Here is a 24,147-nt window from a genome sequence, read left to right as displayed (position 1 = left end):
GAGATGACCAGAGACTGCGGACAGCACAGGAGATGACCAGAGACTGCGGACACAGTACAGGAGATGACCAGAGACTGCAGACACAGTACAGGAGATGACCAGAGACTGCGGACAGTACAGGAGATGACCAGAGACTGCGGACACAGTACAGGGGATGACCAGAGACTGCAGACATAGTACAGGAGATGACCAGAGACTGCGGACACAGTACAGGAGATGACCAGAGACTGCGGACAGTACAGGAGATGGTCAGAGACTGCGGACAGCACAGGGATGACCAGAGACTGCAGACATAGTACAGGAGATGACCAGAGACTGCGGACACAGTACAGGAGATGACCAGAGACTGCGGACACTGTACAGGAGATGACCAGAGACTGCCGACATAGTACAGGAGTTGACCAGAGACTGCGGACACAGTACAGGAGATGACCGGAGACTGCGGACACAGTACAGGAGATGACCGGAGACTGCGGACATAGTACAGGAGATGACCGGAGACTGCGGACACAGTACAGGAGATGACCAGAGACTGCGGACATAGTACAGGGGATGACCTGAGACTGCGGACACAGTACAGGAGATGACCAGAGACTGCGGACATAGTACAGGAGATGACCAGAGACTGCAGACATAGTACAGGAGATGACCAGAGACTGCGGACAGTACAGGAGATGACCAGAGACTGCGGACAGCACAGGGATGACCAGAGACTGCGGACAGCACAGGGATGACCAGAGACTGCGGACAGTACAGGAGATGACTGCTGACCTTTGGGGAAGTGGGGAGCGGGTACCTGAATTTGACAGGTACCCGCTCTAACTTCCGCGGAGTTGTTCTTTGATCTTACCTTTTCCTCGATCCAGCCGCGCGCTGTCTTCCCGGCTTCTGTAATGGCGCTTGGCATGACAGCCGGGTGCCCAGTGCGCATGAGCGAGAAGCACTTGCGCTTTGTGATTGGTCCGGCGGCTTCTGGGATCTGTCATGTGTCCCAGGTACCGCCTTACCATTCACAAAGCGCACCGCTTCTCACGCATGCACACTTGGCACCCGGCTGTCATGCCCAGTGCCCACACTACAGAAGCCGGGAAGACAGCACGCCGCTGGATAGAGGAACAGGTAAGGTCCCGCGGCAGAGCTGAGCGGCCGGCCCGGTATTCTGACACGGCCGCGGTGGAAATACCGGACCAGCCGCTCCATATTCGCCTTATAAGTCGCACTGACATTTCCCCCCCAGTTTTGGGGAAGAAAAAGTGCTTCTTATACGGCGAAAAATACGGTACTCCCCAAAATACATTTTGCTACTTCTCCCAAGTATAGGGGTACCACAGGTGAGAGGCATTTTGGCAGTCTAGCCAAGTACAGGACCCCAAAATCCAATAAGCACCTTCAGGCTTTTAAAGGGCTTTATTTCCTCATTACACTTCCTGACTACCTATCACAGTTTCGGAGGCCCTGGAATGCCAGAATGGCACCGAACCCCCCCAAATGACCAATTTTTGGAAAGTAGACACCCCAAGGAATTTGATAAGAAGCATGGTAAGTATTTTGCAGATCTCATTTGTTGCCACAAGTTTTTGGAAAATGAAGAAAGAAAACAAAAACATATTTTTTCTTTTCTTTTTTATATTTCAAAACCTTGTGAGGAAAAAATGAGATCTGCAAAATACTTACCATGCCTCTTTTTAAATTCCTTGGGGTGTCTACTTTCCAGAAAGGGGTCATTTGGGGGGGTTGGTGCTATCCTGGCATGTCAGGGCCTTCAAAACTGTGATAGGTAGTGAGGAAGTGAAATGAAGAAGTTACGCACCTTCAGGCTTTCAAAGTGGCCATTGGATTTCAGGCTCCTGTATGTGGCTAGGCTCCCAAAAAGTCTCACACGTGTGGTATCCTCATACTCCGTAGAAGTAGCAGAATGTATTTTGGGGTGTAATTCCACATATACCCATTGCTTGTGCAAGAAATAAATCATTTAAATGACAATTTTGTGTAAAAAAAAAAAAATGTTTTTGTCATTTTCCAGAAATTTGTGGAAAAAAAATAAATCTTCCATGGACACAATGGGGTTTATTTACTAAAGCTGGAGAGTCCAAAATCAGACTCCCTTCTGCATAGAAACCAATCAGCTTCTAACCTCAGCTTGTTCATTTAAGCTTTGGCAATGAAACCTGGAAGCTGATTGGTTTCTATGCAGAAGGGAGTCTGATTTTGCACTCTCCAGCTTTAGTAAATAAACCCCAATATGTCTCTCAGCAGATAGCTTAGGGTGTCTACTTTCCGAAAAGGGGTCATTTGGGGGTGTTTTTTCTATCCTGGTATTTTAGCACCTCAAGAGATGTGATGGGCGGTCAGAAAGTAAAAGCTGTGTAAATTTCAAATTATCTATACCATAGTTTGTAGACGCTATACATTTCACACAAAGCAATCAATATACACTTATTGGGGTTTTTTTTACCAAAAACATGTAGCAGAATACATTTTGACCTAAATTTATGACGAAATTTGAGTTTACAATATATTTTTTATAGCTGAAAGTAGAAAATATTGTTTTTTTTACAACATTTTTGTGATTTTTTTGTTTATAGCGCAAAAAATAAAAAACGCACAGGTGATAAAATACCACCAAAAGAAAGCTCTAATTGTCTGGAAAAAATGACGTAAATTTCGTTTGGGTACAGCATTGCATGACCGCGCAATTATCATTTGAATTAGTGCAGCGCTGCATAGCAAAAAAAGGCCTAAATTACAGTATCTATACCATAGTTTGTAGGCGCTATAACTTTCACACAAAGCAATCAATATACACTTATTGGGATTTTTTTTTACCAAAAACATGTAGCAGCATACATTTTGGCTTATATTTATGACTAACTTTGAGTTTACGATATATTTTTTATAGCTGAAAGTAGAAAATATTGTTTTTTTCAAAATTTTTGTGATTTATTTGTTTATAGCGCAAAAAATAAAAAGCGCACAGGTGATAAAATACCACCAAAAGAAAGCTCTATTTGTGTGAAAAAAAGGACGTAAATTTTGTTTGGGTACAGCATTGCATGACCGCGCAATTATCATTTGAATTAGTGCAGCGCCGAGTAGCAAAAAAAGGCCTGGTCATTAAGGGGGGTAAATCCTCAGGAGCTCAAGTGGTTAAAATGTGTGTGGTTGTGGGTGTAGGCATGTTTTTCCATATTTAGTGTAATTTATGTTAAGTATATGATTGGCTACTTGCTCCCAATGCAGTAATATGTATATATGTTTTTTTTTTTTTTTTGTCATAGGTTAGCCAGGAGGTTTTGAAGACTGAGGATTTTTCCAAAGTTCAACAATGAGGCTGAAACCATCACTCTTGCACAACTTTGCATTGGACTACAGGACGGAGCACACTAAAATGGCTAAGTTTTCTTTCCACATTTTAAGACTCAAAACATACATGTGTATAACTTTATATATTAATATGTGTGTGGTTGTGGGTCTATGCATTTTTTTCCATTTTTAGTGTAATTTATGTTAAGTAGATTGGCTACTTGCTCCCAATGCAGTAATATGTATATAGGTGTTGTGTTTTTTTTGTCATAGGTTAGCCTGGAGGTTTTGAAGACTGAGGATTATTCCAGAGTTCGACAATGAGGCTGAAACCATCACTCTTACACAACGTTGCATTGGACTACAGGACGGAGCACACATAAGTGGCTACGTTTTCTTTCCATATTTTAAGACGGATGATCGGTCCCTGTCCTATCCTTTCCTGTGTTGACAGTTACACAGGACAGGATATGATGTCATTCTTCTCTGCCTGGGCACATTCCGTTCCAGACAGAGAAGAAGACAGAAGAAATGTGAGTAAAACAGCACTAACCCACAGACAGAACACACCTAGGACACATTTAACCACCTATTCACCCCCCCCCCAGTTAACCCCTTTCACTTCCCTGTCACCTGTGTCATTGATCAGTGAACACATTTTTACTGATCACTGTATCAGTGTCCCTGGCGACTTCCAATAGTTTTAGCGCCCATCCCAGATAGCGCCAGTTTGCCCGCTAGTACACCAGTAATCCCATTTAACCCCTTGATCGCCTCCCCCCCCCCCAGTTAACGCCTTCACTGCCCTTTCACCAGTGTCATTGATTACAGTGAACAGATTTTTACTGATCACTGTATTATTGTCTCCGGTGACTTCCGATAGTCTTAGCGCCAGTTAGCGCCCCTCCCAGATAGCGTCAGATTGCCTACAACATGGGCATTAATAAAAAATATCAATTGCGGTTGTATTGGTCCACAGACCCGCTTGTTCGGAGGACGGAGGACCCGCAGGACGGAGTACACTAAAATGGCTAAGTTTTCCTTCCATATTTTAAGTCTCAAAACATACATGTGTATAACTTTATATATTAATATGTGTGTGGTTGTGGGTGTAAACATGTTTTTCCATTTTTAGTGTAATTTATGTTAAGTAGATGATTGCCTACTTGCTCCCAATGCAGTAATATGAATATATGTTTTTTTTTTTTTGTCATAGGTTAGCCAGGAGATTTTGAAGACTTAGGATTATTCCAAAGTTCGACAATGAGGCTGAAACCATCACTCTTGCACAACGTTGCATTGGACTACAGGACGGAGCACACTAAAATGGCTAAGTTTTCCTTCCACATTTTAAGACTCAAAACATACATGTTTATATATATTAATATGTGTGTGGTTGTGTGTCTATGCATGTTTTTACATATTTATCGTAATTTTTGTTAAGTAGACGATTGGTTACTTGGTCCAAATGCAGAAATATTTATATATGTGTTGTTTTCTTTTTTTTCATAGGTTAGCCAAGAGGTTTTGAAGACTGAGGTTTATTCCAATGTTCGACAATGAGGCTGAAGCCATCACTCTTGCACAACGTTGCATTGGACTACAGGACGGAGCACACTAAAATGGCTAAGTTTTCCTTCCACATTTTAAGACTCAAAACATACATGTGTATAACTTTATATATTATTATGTGTGTGGTTGTGGGTGTAAACATGTTTTTCCATTTTTAGTGTAATTTATGTTAAGTAAATGATTGCCTACTTGGTCCCAATGCAGTAATATGTATATTTGTTTTTTTTTTTTTTCATAGGTTAGCCAGGAGGTTTTCAAGACTGAGGATTATTCCAAAGTTTGACAATGAGGCTGAAACCATCACTCTTGCACAACGTTGCATTGGACTACAGGACGGAGCACACTAAAATGGCTAAGTTTTCCTTCCACATTTTAACCACTTGAGCCCCAGAGGATTTACCCCCCTTAATGACCAGGCCTTTTTTTGCTGTTTGGCGCTGCACTAATTCAAATGATAATTGCGCGGTCATGCAATGCTGTACCCAAACAAAATTTACGTCCTTTTCTTCACACAAATGGAGCTTTCTTTTGGTGGTATTTGATCACCTGTGCGCTTTTTATTTTCGGCGCTATAAACAAAAAAAACACGAAAATCTTGAAAAAAAACCAATTTTTCTACTTTCAGCTATAAAAAATATATCGTAAACTCAAAGTTAGTCATAAATTTAAGCCAAAATGTATTCTGCTACATGTTTTTGGTAAAAAAAATCCCAAGAAGTGTATATTGATTGCTTTGTGTGAACGTTATAGCGTCTACAAACTATGGTATAGATACTGTAATTTATGCCTTTTTTTGCTATACAGCGCTGCACTAATTCAAATGATAATTGCGCGGTCATGCAATGCTGTACCTAATCGAAATTTACGTCCTTTTTTTCACACAGCGCTGCACTAATTCAAATGATAATTGCGCGGTCATGCAATGCTGTACCCAATCGAAATTTACGTCCTTTTTTTCACACAAATAGAGCTTTCTTTTGGTGGTATTTGATCACCTGTGCGCTTTTTATTTTAGGTGCTATAAACAAAAAAACACGAAAATCTTGAAAAAAAAACAATTTTTTCTACTTTCAGCTATAAAAAATATATCGTAAACTCAAAGTTAGTCATAAAAAGGACGTAAATTTCGTTTGGGTACAGCATTGCATGACCGCGCAATTATCATTTGAATTAGTGCAGCGCTGCATAGCAAAAAAAGGCCTAAATTACAGTATCTATACCATAGTTTGTAGGCGCTATAACTTTCACACAAAGCAATCAATATACACTTATTGGGATTTTTTTTTACCAAAAACATGTAGCAGAATACATTTTGGCTTATATTTATGACTAACTTTGAGTTTACGATATATTTTTTATAGCTGAAAGTAGAAAATATTGTTTTTTTCAAAATTTTTGTGATTTATTTGTTTATAGCGCAAAAAATAAAAAGCGCACAGGTGATAAAATACCACCAAAAGAAAGCTCTATTTGTGTGAAAAAAAGGACGTAAATTTTGTTTGGGTACAGCATTGCATGACCGCGCAATTATCATTTGAATTAGTGCAGCGCCGAGTAGCAAAAAAAGGCCTGGTCATTAAGGGGGGTAAATCCTCAGGAGCTCAAGTGGTTAAAATGTGTGTGGTTGTGGGTGTAGGCATGTTTTTCCATATTTAGTGTAATTTATGTTAAGTAGATGATTGGCTACTTGCTCCCAATGCAGTAATATGTATATATGTTTTTTTTTTTTTTGTCATAGGTTAGCCAGGAGGTTTTGAAGACTGAGGATTTTTCCAAAGTTCGACAATGAGGCTGAAACCATCACTCTTGCACAACGTTGCATTGGACTACAGGACGGAGCACACTAAAATGGCTAAGTTTTCTTTCCACATTTTAAGACTCAAAACATACATGTGTATAACTTTATATATTAATATGTGTGTGGTTGTGGGTCTATGCATTTTTTTCCATTTTTAGTGTAATTTATGTTAAGTAGATTGGCTACTTGCTCCCAATGCAGTAATATGTATATAGGTGTTGTGTTTTTTTTGTCATAGGTTAGCCTGGAGGTTTTGAAGACTGAGGATTATTCCAGAGTTCGACAATGAGGCTGAAACCATCACTCTTACACAACGTTGCATTGGACTACAGGACGGAGCACACATAAGTGGCTACGTTTTCTTTCCATATTTTAAGACGGATGATCGGTCCCTGTCCTATCCTTTCCTGTGTTGACAGTTACACAGGACAGGATATGATGTCATTCTTCTCTGCCTGGGCACATTCCGTTCCAGACAGAGAAGAAGACAGAAGAAATGTGAGTAAAACAGCACTAACCCACAGACAGAACACACCTAGGACACATTTAACCACCTATTCACCCCCCCCCAGTTAACCCCTTTCACTTCCCTGTCACCTGTGTCATTGATCAGTGAACACATTTTTACTGATCACTGTATCAGTGTCCCTGGCGACTTCCAATAGTTTTAGCGCCCATCCCAGATAGCGCCAGTTTGCCCGCTAGTACACCAGTAATCCCATTTAACCCCTTGATCGCCTCCCCCCCCCCAGTTAACGCCTTCACTGCCCTTTCACCAGTGTCATTGATTACAGTGAACAGATTTTTACTGATCACTGTATTATTGTCTCCGGTGACTTCCGATAGTCTTAGCGCCAGTTAGCGCCCCTCCCAGATAGCGTCAGATTGCCTACAACATGGGCATTAATAAAAAATATCAATTGCGGTTGTATTGGTCCACAGACCCGCTTGTTCGGAGGACGGAGGACCCGCAGGACGGAGTACACTAAAATGGCTAAGTTTTCCTTCCATATTTTAAGTCTCAAAACATACATGTGTATAACTTTATATATTAATATGTGTGTGGTTGTGGGTCTATGCATGTTTTTACATATTTATCGTAATTTTTGTTAAGTAGACGATTGGTTACTTGGTCCAAATGCAGAAATATTTATATATGTGTTGTTTTCTTTTTTTTCATAGGTTAGCCAAGAGGTTTTGAAGACTGAGGTTTATTCCAATGTTCGACAATGAGGCTGAAGCCATCACTCTTGCACAACGTTGCATTGGACTACAGGACGGAGCACACTAAAATGGCTAAGTTTTCCTTCCACATTTTAACCACTTGAGCCCCAGAGGATTTACCCCCCTTAATGACCGGGCCTTTTTTTGCTGTTTGGCGCTGCACTAATTCAAATGATAATTGCGCGGTCATGCAATGCTGTACCCAAACAAAATTTACGTCCTTTTCTTCACACAAATGGAGCTTTCTTTTGGTGGTATTTGATCACCTGTGCGCTTTTTATTTTCGGCGCTATAAACAAAAAAAACACGAAAATCTTGAAAAAAACCCAATTTTTTCTACTTTCAGCTATAAAAAATATATCGTAAACTCAAAGTTAGTCATAAATTTAAGCCAAAATGTATTCTGCTCCATGTTTTTGGTAAAAAAAATCCCAAGAAGTGTATATTGATTGCTTTGTGTGAACGTTATAGCGTCTACAAACTATGGTATAGATACTGTAATTTATGCCTTTTTTTGCTATACAGCGCTGCACTAATTCAAATGATAATTGCGCGGTCATGCAATGCTGTACCCAATCGAAATTTACGTCCTTTTTTCCACACAAATAGAGCTTTCTTTTGGTGGTATTTGATCACCTGTGCGCTTTTTATTTTTGGCGCTATAAACAAAAAAACACGAAAATCTTGAAAAAAAAACAATTTTTTCTACTTTCAGCTATAAAAAATATATCGTAAACTCAAAGTTAGCCATAAATTTAAGCCAAAATGTATTCTGCTACATGTTTTTGGTAAAAAAAATCCCAATAAGTGTATATTGATTGCTTTGTGTGAACGTTATAGCGTCTACAAACTATGGTATAGATACTGTAATTTATGCCTTTTTTTGCTATACAGCGCTGCACTAATTCAAATGATAATTGCGCGGTCATGCAATGCTGTAACCAATCGAAATTTACGTCCTTTTTTTCACACAAATAGAGCTTTCTTTTGGTGGTATTTGATCACCTGTGCGCTTTTTATTTTTGGCGCTATAAACAAAAAAACACGAAAATCTTGAAAAAAAAACAATTTTTTCTACTTTCAGCTATAAAAAATATATCGTAAACTCAAAGTTAGTCATAAATTTAAGCCAAAATGTATTCTGCTACATGTTTTTGGTAAAAAAAATCCCAATAAGTGTATATTGATTGCTTTGTGTGAAAGTTATAGCGTCTACAAACTATGGTATAGATAATTTGAAATTTACACAGCTTTTACTTTCTGACCGCCCATCACATCTCTTGAGGTGCTAAAATACCAGGATAGAACAAACACCCCCAAATGACCCCTTTTTGGAAAGCAAATCTCAGGGAGGGGGAGGGGGGGCCATTTTCTCCCGCTGCTTGTAAAGGCAATTCTGCAGCTAATTAACCACTAGGAATGCTTTTACATGAAAGCCCATTTCCGGCTGAAAAAAATAAAACCAGGATGATGCCTGCAGCTGCAGGCATCACCCTGGTATAACCATTCAAAGTCCAGTGATGTACCAGTACGTCACTGGTCCTTGTTGGGTGTATATGCTATGTTCTTTTTTTCTTTATGCAGCCTGTGGGCTGAATGAAAAAAAAGAGAAGAAATCTCTGCCAGAAAAAGTGTGTGGTATGCCCACCATTAGAAACCTCCCTCAATCCACCCACTTCTAATGGTGGGCACTAGAGATGAGCGAATCGAACTAGGCGAACCGGAATTCGAGTCGAATTTCAGGAAATATTCGATTCGTGTCGAAACCGAAATTTTGCCTACTTCGGGTGCGCGAATCGAACATTTCCCGATCAGCCGGCAAAAGTGTCCCTGCAGTGAGCTCCGCTATTTCTGACAGTTCTCTGACAGAAGGAACACATGTTTAGCGGTTGAAACATTGTATCTATTAGTTTACATTTAGGATACAGATGTTTCAACCACTGTACATGTGAAGAAGTTGTGAGAGAACTGTCAGAAATAGAGGAACTCTGCACATACACTTTTTGCCGGCTTGGAATTATTCTTCTTTTCATCCTACTTCTTCTTCTTCTTCATCCTCATCCTCAGAAGAAGAGGATGAGGATGAGGATGAAGAAGAAGAAGAAGAAGAAGAATGAAAAGAATGAGAAAAAGAAGAAGAAGAATGAAAAGAATGAAAAGAATGAGAAGAAGAAGAAGAATGAAAAGAATGAAAAGAAGAAGAATGAAAAGAATGAAAAGAAGAATGAAAAGAATGAAAAGAAGAATAAAAATAAGAAGAAGAATGAAAAGAAGAATGAAAAGAATGAAAAGAAGAATGAAAATAAGAAGAAGAATGAAAAGAATGAAAAGAAGAATGAAAAGAAGAAGAAGAATGAAAAGAAGAATGAAAAGAATGAAAAGAAGAATGAAAAGAAGAAGAAGAATGAAAAGAAGAATGAAAAGAATGAAAAGAAGAATGAAAATAAGAAGAAGAATGAAAAGAATAATGAAAAGAATGAAAAGAAGAATGAAAAGAATGAAAAGAAGAATGAAAATAAGAAGAAGAATGAAAAGAAGAATGAAAAGACTGAAAAGAAAAATGAAAATAAGAAGAAGAATGAAAAGAATGAAAAGAAGAATGAAAAGAAGAAGAAGAATGAAAAAAATGAAAAGAAGAATGAAAAGAAGAAGAAGAATGAAAAGAAGAAGAAGAATGAAAAGAAGAATGAAAAGAATGAAAAGAAGAATGAAAAGAATGAAAAGATGAATGAAAATAAGAAGAAGAATGAAAAGAAGAATGAAAAGAATGAAAAGAAGAATGAAAAGAATGACAAGAAGAATGAAAAGAAGAATGAAAATAATAAGAAGAATGAAAATAAGAATGAAAAGAATGAAAAGAAAAATGAAAATAAGAAGAAGAATGAAAATAAGAATAATTCCAGTAAAGCAAAAAGTGTATGTGCAGAGTTCCTCTATTTCTGACAGTTCTCTGACAGTTCTTTCACATTTACAGCGATTGAAACATTGTATCTATTTGTTTCCTAATAAAAACATCTGTATCCTAAATGGAAACAAATACATACAATGTTTCAACCGCTGGAAATGTGAAAGAACTGTCAGACAGCTGTCAGAAATAGCGGAGCTCTCTGCAGGGACATTTTTGCCGGCTGTAGAAGGGATGAAAACGGCCGATCAGGAAAAATTCGATTCCACCATCCGAAGTCGGCAAAAATTCGGATTCGCCGCGAATCGAATTTTTCCTGAAATTCGAAACGAATTCCACTTCGCCTGATTCGATTTGCTCATCTCTAGTTGTGGGTGTAAACATGTTTTTCCATTTTTAGTGTAATTTATGTTAAGTAGATGATTGCCTACTTTCTCCCAATGCAGTAATATGTATATATGTTTTTTTTTTTTTGTCATAGGTTAGCCAGGAGGTTTTGAAGACTGAGGATTATTCCAAAGTTCGACAATGAGGCTGAAACCATCACTCTTGCACAACGTTGCATTGGACTACAGGACGGAGCACACTAAAATGGCTAAGTTTTCTTTCCACATTTTAAGACTCAAAACATACATGTGTATAACTTTATATATTAATATGTGTGTGGTTGTGGGTAGAGATGAGCGAATTTTTCAAAAATTCGATTCGCCTGATTCGCCGAATTTTCCGAAAAAATTCGATTTGATTCGAATTTATTCGCCGCGAATTTTACTTATAAAAAGGGTTTCTAGGCTTCAGAGAGCCTTTATATTAGTGCAGAACACTGTACCTTTAATTTAAATGTCCTTGGAGTCTGCTGGGGAAGAGAAATAATACTGTCAGTCAGTATGACATGCAGATGAGTGCCGTCGATCTTAGAATCACCGCACACTTCACTCATTTGGGCAGTCACGGGGCCAAAGAAGAAGAAGGAGAAGAAGAAGAAGAAGAATGAAAAGAATGAAAAGAAGAAGAAGAAGAAGAATGAAAAGAATGAGAAGAAGAAGAATGAAAAGAATGAAAAGAATGAGAAGAAGAAGAAGAATGAAAAGAATGAAAAGAAGAAGAATGAAAAGAATGAAAAGAAGAATGAAAAGAAGAATAAAAATAAGAAGAATGAAAAGAATGAAAAGAAGAATGAAAATAAGAAGAAGAATGAAAAGAATGAAAAGAAGAATGAAAAGAAGAAGAAGAATGAAAAGAAGAATGAAAAGAATGAAAAGAAGAATGAAAAGAAGAAGAAGAATGAAAAGAAGAATGAAAAGAATGAAAAGAAGAATGAAAATAAGAAGAATGAAAAGAATAATGAAAAGAATGAAAAGAAGAATGAAAAGAATGAAAAGAAGAATGAAAATAAGAAGAAGAATGAAAAGAAGAATGAAAAGACTGAAAAGAAAAATGAAAATAAGAAGAAGAATGAAAATAAGAATGAAAAGAATGAAAAGAAGAATGAAAATAAGAAGAAGAATGAAAAGAATGAAAAGAAGAATGAACAGAAGAAGAAGAATGAAAAGAAGAAGAAGAATGAAAAGAAGAATGAAAAGAAGAATGAAAAGAATGAAAAGATGAATGAAAATAAGAAGAAGAATGAAAAGAAGAATGAAAGGAATGAAAAGAATGACAAGAAGAATGAAAAGAAGAATGAAAATAATAAGAAGAATGAAAATAAGAATGAAAAGAATGAAAAGAAGAATGAAAATAAGAAGAAGAATGAAAAGAAGAATGAAAAGAATGAAAAGAAGAATGAAAAGAATGAAAAGAAGAATGAAAATAAGAAGAAGAAGAATAAAAATAAGAATAATTCCAGTAAAGCAAAAAGTGTATGTGCAGAGTTCCTCTATTTCTGACAGTTCTCTGACAGTTCTTTCACATTTACAGCGATTGAAACATTGTATCTATTTGTTTCCTAATAAAAACATCTGTATCCTAAATGGAAACAAATACATACAATGTTTCAACCGCTGGAAATGTGAAAGAACTGTCAGACAGCTGTCAGAAATAGCGGAGCTCTCTGCAGGGACATTTTTGCCGGCTGTAGAAGGGATGAAAACGGCCGATCAGGAAAAATTCGATTCCACCATCCGAAGTCGGCAAAAATTCGGATTCGCCGCGAATCGAATTTTTCCTGAAATTCGAAACGAATTCCACTTCACCTGATTCGATTTGCTCATCTCTAGTTGTGGGTGTAAACATGTTTTTCCATTTTTAGTGTAATTTATGTTAAGTAGATGATTGCCTACTTTCTCCCAATGCAGTAATATGTATATATGTTTTTTTTTTTTTGTCATAGGTTAGCCAGGAGGTTTTGAAGACTGAGGATTATTCCAAAGTTCGACAATGAGGCTGAAACCATCACTCTTGCACAACGTTGCATTGGACTACAGGACGGAGCACACTAAAATGGCTAAGTTTTCTTTCCACATTTTAAGACTCAAAACATACATGTGTATAACTTTATATATTAATATGTGTGTGGTTGTGGGTAGAGATGAGCGAATTTTTCAAAAATTCGATTCGCCTGATTCGCCGAATTTTCCGAAAAAATTCGATTCGATTCGAATTTATTCGCCGCGAATTTTACTTATAAAAAGGGTTTCTAGGCTTCAGAGAGCCTTTATATTAGTGCAGAACACTGTACCTTTAATTTAAATGTCCTTGGAGTCTGCTGGGGAAGAGAAATAATACTGTCAGTCAGTATGACATGCAGATGAGTGCCGTCGATCTTAGAATCACCGCACACTTCACTCATTTGGGCAGTCACGGGGCCAAAGAAGAAGAAGGAGAAGAAGAAGAAGAAGAATGAAAAGAATGAATAGAAGAAGAATGAAAAGAATGAAAAGAAGAAGAAGAAGAATGAAAAGAAGAAGAAGAATGAAAAGAAGAATGAAAAGAATGAAAAGAAGAATGAAACGAATGAAAAGAAGAATAAAAATAAGAAGAATGAAAAGAATGAAAAGAAGAATGAAAATAAGAAGAAGAATGAAAATAAGAATGAAAAGAATGAAAAGAAGAATGAAAATAAGAAGAATGAAAAGAAGAATGAAAAGAATGAAAAGAAGAATGAAAAGAAGAAGAAGAAGAATGAAAAGAAGAATGAAAAGAATGAAAAGAAGAATGAAAATAAGAAGAAGAATGAAAAGAATGAATAGAAGAAGAATGAAAAGAATGAAAAGAAGAAGAAGAAGAATGAAAAGAATGAAAAGAAAAAGAAGAATGAAAAGAAGAAGAATGAAAAGAACGAAAAGAAGAATGAAAAGAATGAAAAGAAGAATAAAAATAAGAAAAAGAATGAAAAGAATGAAAAGAAGAATGAAAATAATAAGAAGAATGAAAATAAGAATGAAAAGAATGAAAAGAAGAATGAAAATAAGAAGAAGAATGAAAATAAGAATGAAAAGAATGAAAAGAAGAATGAAAATAAGAAGAAGAATGAAAAGAAGAATGAAAAGAAGAAGAAGAATGAAAAGAAGAATGAAAAGAATGAAAAGAAGAATGAAAAGAAGAATGAAAATAAGAAGAAGAATGAAAAGAAGAATGAAAAGACTGAAAAGAAAAATGAAAATAAGAAGAAGAATGAAAAAAAGAATGAAAAGAAGAATGAAAAGAATGAAAAGAAGAATGAAAATAAGAAGAAGAATGAAAAGAAGAAGAATGAAAAGAATGAAAAGAAGAATGAAAAGAATGAAAAGAAGAATGAAAATAAGAAGAAGAATGAAAAGAATGAAAAGATGAATGAAAATAAGAAGAAGAATGAAAAGAAGAATGAAAAGAATGACAAGAAGAATGAAAAGAAGAATGAAAAGAAGAATGAAAATAAGAAGAAGAATGAAAAGAATGAAAAGAAGAATGAAAATAAGAAGAAGAATGAAAAGAATGAAAAGAAGAATGAAAAGAATGAAAAGAAGAATGAAAATAAGAAGAATGAAAATAAGAATAATTCCAGTAAAGCAAAAAGTGTATGTGCAGAGTTCCTCTATTTCTGACAGTTCTCTGACAGTTCTTTCACATTTACAGCGATTGAAACATTGTATCTATTTGTTTCCTAATAAAAACATCTGTATCCTAAATGGAAACAAATACATACAATGTTTCAACCGCTGGAAATGTGAAAGAACTGTCAGACAGCTGTCAGAAATAGCGGAGCTCTCTGCAGGGACATTTTTGCCGGCTGTAGAAGGGATGAAAACGGCCGATCAGGAAAAATTCGATTCGACCATCCGAAGTCGGCAAAAATTCGGATTCGCCGCGAATCGAATTTTTCCTGAAATTCGAAACGAATTCCACTTCGCCTGATTCGATTTGCTCATCTCTAGTTGTGGGTGTAAACATGTTTTTCCATTTTTAGTGTAATTTATGTTAAGTAGATGATTGCCTACTTGCTCCCAATGCAGTAATATGTATATATGTTTTTGTTTTTTTGTCATAGGTTAGCCAGGAGGTTTTGAAGACTGAGGATTATTCCAAAGTTCGACAATGAGGCTGAAACCATCACTCTTGCACAACGTTGCATTGGACTACAGGACGGAGCACACTAAAATGGCTAAGTTTTCTTTCCACATTTTAAGACTCAAAACATACATGTGTATAACTTTATATATTAATATGTGTGTGGTTGTGGGTAGAGATGAGCGAATTTTTCAAAAATTCGATTCGCCTGATTCGCCGAATTTTCCGAAAAAATTTGATTTGATTCGAATTTATTCGCCGCGAATTTTACTTATAAAAAGGGTTTCTAGGCTTCAGAGAGCCTTTATATTAGTGCAGAACACTGTACCTTTAATTTAAATGTCCTTGGAGTCTGCTGGGGAAGAGAAATAATACTGTCAGTCAGTATGACATGCAGATGAGTGCCGTCGATCTTAGAATCACCGCACACTTCACTCATTTGGGCAGTCACGGGGCCAAAGAAGAAGAAGGAGAAGAAGAAGAAGAAGAATGAAAAGAATGAAAAGAAGAAGAAGAAGAATGAAAAGAATGAGAAGAAGAAGAATAATGAAAAGAATGAAAAGAATGAGAAGAAGAAGAAGAAGAAGAATGAAAAGAATGAAAAGAAGAAGAATGAAAAGAATGAAAAGAAGAATAAAAATAAGAAGAAGAATGAAAAGAAGAATGAAAAGAATGAAAAGAAGAATGAAAATAAGAAGAAGAATGAAAAGAATGAAAAGAAGAATGAAAAGAAGAAGAAGAATGAAAAGAAGAAGAATGAAAAGAAGAATGAAAAGAATGAAAAGAAGAATGAAAATAAGAAGAAGAATGAAAAGAATAATGAAAAGAATGAAAAGAAGAATGAAAATAAGAATGAAAACAAGAATGAAAAGACTGAAAAGAAAAATGAAAATAAGAAGAAGAATGAAAAGAATGAAAAGAAGAATGAAAAGAATGAAAAGAAGAATGAAAAGAAGAAGAAGAATGAAAAGCAGAATGAAAAGAAGAAGAATGAAAAGAAGAAGAAGAATGAAAAGAAGAATGAAAAGAATGAAAAGAAGAATGAAAAGAATGAAAAGATGAATGAAAATAAGAAGAAGAATGAAAAGAAGAATGAAAAGAATGAAAAGAAGAATGAAAAGAATGACAAGAAGAATGAAAAGAAGAATGAAAATAATAAGAAGAATGAAAATAAGAATGAAAAGAATGAAAAGAAGAATGAAAATAAGAAGAAGAATGAAAAGAATGAAAAGAAGAATGAAAAGAATGAAAAGAAGAATGAAAATAAGAAGAAGAATGAAAATAAGAATAATTCCAGTAAAGCAAAAAGTGTATGTGCAGAGTTCCTCTATTTCTGACAGTTCTCTGACAGTTCTTTCACATTTACAGCGATTGAAACATTGTATCTATTTGTTTCCTAATAAAAACATCTGTATCCTAAATGGAAACAAATACATACAATGTTTCAACCGCTGGAAATGTGAAAGAACTGTCAGACAGCTGTCAGAAATAGCGGAGCTCTCTGCAGGGACATTTTTGCCGGCTGTAGAAGGGATGAAAACGGCCGATCAGGAAAAATTCGATTCCACCATCCGAAGTCGGCAAAAATTCGGATTCGCCGCGAATCGAATTTTTCCTGAAATTCGAAACGAATTCCACTTCGCCTGATTCGATTTGCTCATCTCTAGTTGTGGGTGTAAACATTTTTTTCCATTTTTAGTGTAATTTATGTTAAGTAGATGATTGCCTACTTGCTCCCAATGCAGTAATATGTATATATGTTTTTTTTTTTTTGTCATAGGTTAGCCAGGAGGTTTTGAAGACTGAGGATTATTCCAAAGTTCGACAATGAGGCTGAAACCATCACTCTTGCACAACGTTGCATTGGACTACAGGACGGAGCACACTAAAATGGCTAAGTTTTCTTTCCACATTTTAAGACTCAAAACATACATGTGTATAACTTTATATATTAATATGTGTGTGGTTGTGGGTAGAGATGAGCGAATTTTTCAAAAATTCGATTCGCCTGATTCGCCGAATTTTCCGAAAAAATTCGATTTGATTCGAATTTATTCGCCGCGAATTTTACTTATAAAAAGGGTTTCTAGGCTTCAGAGAGCCTTTATATTAGTGCAGAACACTGTACCTTTAATTTAAATGTCCTTGGAGTCTGCTGGGGAAGAGAAATAATACTGTCAGTCAGTATGACATGCAGATGAGTGCCGTCGATCTTAGAATCACCGCACACTTCACTCATTTGGGCAGTCACGGGGCCAAAGAAGAAGAAGGAGAAGAAGAAGAAGAAGAATGAAAAGAATGAAAAGAAGAAGAAGAAGAAGAATGAAAAGAATGAGAAGAAGAAGAAGAATGAAAAGAATGAGAAGAAGAAAAAGAAGAAGAATGAAAAGAATGAAAAGAAGAAGAATGAAAAGAAGAATGAAAAGAATGAAAAGAAGAATAAAAATAAGAAGAAGAATGAAAAGAAGAATGAAAAGAATGAAAAGAAGAATTAAAATAAGAAGAAGAATGAAAAGAATGAAAAGAAGAATGAAAAGAAGAAGAAGAATGAAAAGAAGAAGAAGAATGAAAAGAAGAATGAAAAGAATGAAAAGAAGAATGAAAAGAAGAAGAAGAATGAAAAGAAGAATGAAAAGAATGAAAAGAAGAATGAAAATAAGAAGAATGAAAAGAATAATGAAAAGAATGAAAAGAAGAATGAAAATAAGAAGAAGAATGAAAAGAAGAATGAAAAGACTGAAAAGAAAAATGAAAATAAGAAGAAGAATGAAAAGAAGAATGAAAAGAATGAAAAGAAGAATGAAAATAAGAAGAATGAAAAGAATTAAAAGAAGAATGAAAAGAAGAAGAAGAATGAAAAGAAGAAGAAGAATGAAAAGAATGAAAAGAAGAATGAAAAGAATGAAAAGATGAATGAAAATAAGAAGAAGAATGAAAAGAAGAATGAAAAGAATGAAAAGAAGAATGAAAAGAATGACAAGAAGAATGAAAAGAAGAATGAAAATAAGAAGAAGAATGAAAATAAGAATGAAAAGAATGAAAAGAAGAATGAAAATAAGAAGAAGAATGAAAAGAAGAATGAAAAGAATGAAAAGAAGAATGAAAAGAATGAAAAGAAGAATGAAAATAAGAAGAAGAAGAATGAAAATAAGAATAATTCCAGTAAAGCAAAAAGTGTATGTGCAGAGTTCCTCTATTTCTGACAGTTCTCTGACAGTTCTTTCACATTTACAGCGATTGAAACATTGTATCTATTTGTTTCCTAATAAAAACATCTGTATCCTAAATGGAAACAAATACATACAATGTTTCAACCGCTGGAAATGTGAAAGAACTGTCAGACAGCTGTCAGAAATAGCGGAGCTCTCTGCAGGGACATTTTTGCCGGCTGTAGAAGGGATGAAAACGGCCGATCAGGAAAAATTCGATTCGACCATCCGAAGTCAGCAAAAATTCGGATTCGCCGCGAATCGAATTTTTCCTGAAATTCGAAACGAATTCCACTTCGCCTGATTCGATTTGCTCATCTCTAGTTGTGGGTGTAAACATGTTTTTCCATTTTTAGTGTAATTTATGTTAAGTAGATGATTGCCTACTTGCTCCCAATGCAGTAATATGTATATATGTTTTTGTTTTTTTGTCATAGGTTAGCCAGGAGGTTTTGAAGACTGAGGATTATTCCAAAGTTCGACAATGAGGCTGAAACCATCACTCTTGCACAACGTTGCATTGGACTACAGGACGGAGCACACTAAAATGGCTAAGTTTTCTTTCCACATTTTAAGACTCAAAACATACATGTGTATAACTTTATATATTAATATGTGTGTGGTTGTGGGTAGAGATGAGCGAATTTTTCAAAAATTCGATTCGCCTGATTCGCCGAATTTTCCGAAAAAATTTGATTTGATTCGAATTTATTCGCCGCGAATTTTACTTATAAAAAGGGTTTCTAGGCTTCAGAGAGCCTTTATATTAGTGCAGAACACTGTACCTTTAATTTAAATGTCCTTGGAGTCTGCTGGGGAAGAGAAATAATACTGTCAGTCAGTATGACATGCAGATGAGTGCCGTCGATCTTAGAATCACCGCACACTTCACTCATTTGGGCAGTCACGGGGCCAAAGAAGAAGAAGGAGAAGAAGAAGAAGAAGAATGAAAAGAATGAAAAGAAGAAGAAGAAGAAGAATGAAAAGAATGAGAAGAAGAAGAATGAAAAGAATGAGAAGAAGAAGAAGAATGAAAAGAATGAAAAGAAGAAGAATGAAAAGAATGAAAAGAAGAATGAAAAGAAGAATAAAAATAAGAAGAAGAATGAAAAGAATGAAAAGAAGAATGAAAATAAGAAGAAGAATGAAAAGAATGAAAAGAAGAATGAAAAGAAGAAGAAGAATGAAAAGAATGAAAAGAAGAATGAAAAGAAGAAGAAGAATGAAAAGAAGAATGAAAAGAATGAAAAGAAGAATGAAAATAAGAAGAATGAAAAGAATAATGAAAAGAATGAAAAGAAGAATGAAAAGAATGAAAAGAAGAATGAAAATAAGAAGAAGAATGAAAAGAAGAATGAAAAGACTGAAAAGAAAAATGAAAATAAGAAGAAGAATGAAAAGAAGAATGAAAAGAATGAAAAGAAGAATGAAAAGAAGAAGAAGAATGAAAATAAGAAGAATGAACAGAAGAAGAAGAATGAAAAGAAGAAGAAGAATGAAAAGAAGAATGAAAAGAATGAAAAGAAGAATGAAAAGAATGAAAAGATGAATGAAAATAAGAAGAAGAATGAAAAGAAGAATGAAAAGAATGAAAAGAAGAATGAAAAGAATGACAAGAAGAATGAAAAGAAGAATGAAAATAAGAAGAATGAAAATAAGAATGAAAAGAATGAAAAGAAGAATGAAAATAAGAAGAAGAATGAAAAGAAGAATGAAAAGAATGAAAAGAAGAATGAAAATAAGAAGAAGAAGAATGAAAATAAGAATAATTCCAGTAAAGCAAAAAGTGTATGTGCAGAGTTCCTCTATTTCTGACAGTTCTCTGACAGTTCTTTCACATTTACAGCGATTGAAACATTGTATCTATTTGTTTCCTAATAAAAACATCTGTATCCTAAATGGAAACAAATACATACAATGTTTCAACCGCTGGAAATGTGAAAGAACTGTCAGACAGCTGTCAGAAATAGCGGAGCTCTCTGCAGGGACATTTTTGCCGGCTGTAGAAGGGATGAAAACGGCCGATCAGGAAAAATTCGATTCCACCATCCGAAGTCGGCAAAAATTCGGATTCGCCGCGAATCGAATTTTTCCTGAAATTCGAAACGAATTCCACTTCGCCTGATTCGATTTGCTCATCTCTAGTTGTGGGTGTAAACATGTTTTTCCATTTTTAGTGTAATTTATGTTAAGTAGATGATTGCCTACTTTCTCCCAATGCAGTAATATGTATATATGTTTTTGTTTTTTTGTCATAGGTTAGCCAGGAGGTTTTGAAGACTGAGGATTATTCCAAAGTTCGACAATGAGGCTGAAACCATCACTCTTGCACAACGTTGCATTGGACTACAGGACGGAGCACACTAAAATGGCTAAGTTTTCTTTCCACATTTTAAGACTCAAAACATACATGTGTATAACTTTATATATTAATATGTGTGTGGTTGTGGGTAGAGATGAGCGAATTTTTCAAAAATTCGATTCGCCTGATTCGCCGAATTTTCCGAAAAAATTCGATTCGATTCGAATTTATTCGCCGCGAATTTTACTTATAAAAAGGGTTTCTAGGCTTCAGAGAGCCTTTATATTAGTGCAGAACACTGTACCTTTAATTTAAATGTCCTTGGAGTCTGCTGGGGAAGAGAAATAATACTGTCAGTCAGTATGACATGCAGATGAGTGCCGTCGATCTTAGAATCACCGCACACTTCACTCATTTGGGCAGTCACGGGGCCAAAGAAGAAGAAGGAGAAGAAGAAGAAGAAGAATGAAAAGAATGAAAAGAAGAAGAATGAAAAGAATGAAAAGAAGAAGAAGAATGAAAAGAATGAAAAGAAGAAGAATGAAAAGAATGAAAAGAAGAATGAAAAGAATGAAAAGAAGAATAAAAATAAGAAGAAGAATGAAAAGAAGAATGAAAAGAATGAAAAGAAGAATGAAAATAAGAAGAAGAATGAAAAGAAGAATGAAAAGAATGAAAAGAAGAATGAAAAGAAGAAGAAGAATGAAAAGAAGAATGAAAAGAATGAAAAGAAGAATGAAAAGAAGAAGAAGAATGAAAAGAAGAATGAAAAGAAGAATGAAAAGAAGAATAAAAATGAAAAGAAGAATGAAAAGACTGAAAAGAAAAATGAAAATAAGAAGAAGAATGAAAAAAAGAATGAAAAGAAGAATGAAAAGAAGAATGAAAATAAGAAGAAGAATGAAAAGAAGAATGAAAAGAAGAAGAAGAATGAAAAGAAGAATGAAAAGAATGAAAAGAATGAAAAGAAGAATGAAAATAAGAAGAAGAATGAAAAGAATGAAAAGATGAATGAAAATAAGAAGAAGAATGAAAAGAAGAATGAAAAGAATGAAAAGAATGACAAGAAGAATGAAAAGAAGAATGAAAAGAAGAATGAAAATAAGAAGAAGAATGAAAAGAAGAATGAAAAGAATGAAAAGAAGAATGAAAATAAGAAGAAGAATGAAAAGAAGAATGAAAAGAATGAAAAGAAGAATGAAAAAAATGAAAAGAAGAATGAAAATAAGAAGAAGAAGAATGAAAATAAGAATAATTCCAGTAAAGCAAAAAGTGTATGTGCAGAGTTCCTCTATTTCTGACAGTTCTCTGACAGTTCTTTCACATTTACAGCGATTGAAACATTGTATCTATTTGTTTCCTAATAAAAACATCTGTATCCTAAATGGAAACAAATACATACAATGTTTCAACCGCTGGAAATGTGAAAGAACTGTCAGACAGCTGTCAGAAATAGCGGTGCTCTCTGCAGGGACATTTTTGCCGGCTGTAGAAGGGATGAAAACGGCCGATCAGGAAAAATTCGATTCCACCATCCGAAGTCGGCAAAAATTCGGTTTCGCCGCGAATCGAATTTTTCCTGAAATTCGAAACGAATTCCACTTCGCCTGATTCGATTTGCTCATCTCTAGTTGTGGGTGTAAACATTTTTTCCATTTTTAGTGTAATTTATGTTAAGTAGATGATTGCCTACTTGCTCCCAATGCAGTAATATGTATATATGTTTTTTTTTTTTTGTCATAGGTTAGCCAGGAGGTTTTGAAGACTGAGGATTATTCCAAAGTTCGACAATGAGGCTGAAACCATCACTCTTGCACAACGTTGCATTGGACTACAGGACGGAGCACACTAAAATGGCTAAGTTTTCTTTCCACATTTTAAGACTCAAAACATACATGTGTATAACTTTATATATTAATATGTGTGTGGTTGTGGGTAGAGATGAGCGAATTTTTCAAAAATTCGATTCGCCTGATTCGCCGAATTTTCTGAACAAATTTGATTCGATTCGAATTTATTCGCCGCGAATTTTACTTATAAAAAGGGTTTCTAGGCTTCAGAGAGCCTTTATATTAGTGCAGAACACTGTACCTTTAATTTAAATGTCCTTGGAGTCTGCTGGGGAAGAGAAATAATACTGTCAGTCAGTATGACATGCAGATGAGTGCCGTCGATCTTAGAATCACCGCACACTTCACTCATTTGGGCAGTCACGGGGCCAAAGAAGAAGAAGGAGAAGAAGAAGAAGAAGAATGAAAAGAATGAAAAGAAGAAGAAGAATGAAAAGAATGAGAAGAAGAAGAAGAATGAAAAGAATGAGAAGAAGAAGAAGAAGAAGAATGAAAAGAATGAAAAGAAGAAGAATGAAAAGAAGAATGAAAAGAATGAAAAGAAGAATAAAAATAAGAAGAAGAATGAAAAGAAGAATGAAAAGAATGAAAAGAAGAATGAAAATAAGAAGAAGAATGAAAAGAATGAAAAGAATGAAAAGAAGAAGAAGAATGAAAAGAAGAATGAAAAGAATGAAAAGAAGAATGAAAAGAAGAAGAAGAATGAAAAGAAGAATGAAAAGAATGAAAAGAAGAATGAAAAGAAGAAGAAGAATGAAAAGAAGAATGAAAAGAATGAAAAGAAGAATGAAAAGAATGAAAAGAAGAATGAAAATAAGAAGAAGAATGAAAAGAAGAATGAAAAGACTGAAAAGAAAAATGAAAATAAGAAGAAGAATGAAAAGAAGAATGAAAAGAATGAAAAGAAGAATGAAAATAAGAAGAAGAATGAAAAGAATGAAAAGAAGAATGAAAAGAAGAAGAATGAAAAGAAGAAGAAGAATGAAAAGAATGAAAAGAAGAATGAAAAGAATGAAAAGATGAATGAAAATAAGAAGAAGAATGAAAAGAAGAATGAAAAGAATGAAAAGAATGACAAGAAGAATGAAAAGAAGAATGAAAATAAGAAGAAGAATGAAAATAAGAATGAAAAGAATGAAAAGAAGAATGAAAATAAGAAGAAGAATGAAAAGAAGAATGAAAAGAATGAAAAGAAGAATGAAAATAAGAAGAAGAAGAATGAAAATAAGAATAATTCCAGTAAAGCAAAAAGTGTATGTGCAGAGTTCCTCTATTTCTGACAGTTCTCTGACAGTTCTTTCACATTTACAGCGATTGAAACATTGTATCTATTTGTTTCCTAATAAAAACATCTGTATCCTAAATGGAAACAAATACATACAATGTTTCAACCGCTGGAAATGTGAAAGAACTGTCAGACAGCTGTCAGAAATAGCGGAGCTCTCTGCAGGGACATTTTTGCCGGCTGTAGAAGGGATGAAAACGGCCGATCAGGAAAA

Source organism: Staurois parvus, unplaced genomic scaffold (genome assembly GCF_062004578.1).
Source record: "Staurois parvus isolate SC_StPar_1 unplaced genomic scaffold, SC_StPar_1.0 ptg001847l, whole genome shotgun sequence".
NCBI lineage: Eukaryota > Metazoa > Chordata > Amphibia > Anura > Ranidae > Staurois > Staurois parvus.
This window is presented reverse-complemented; position numbering follows the sequence as displayed.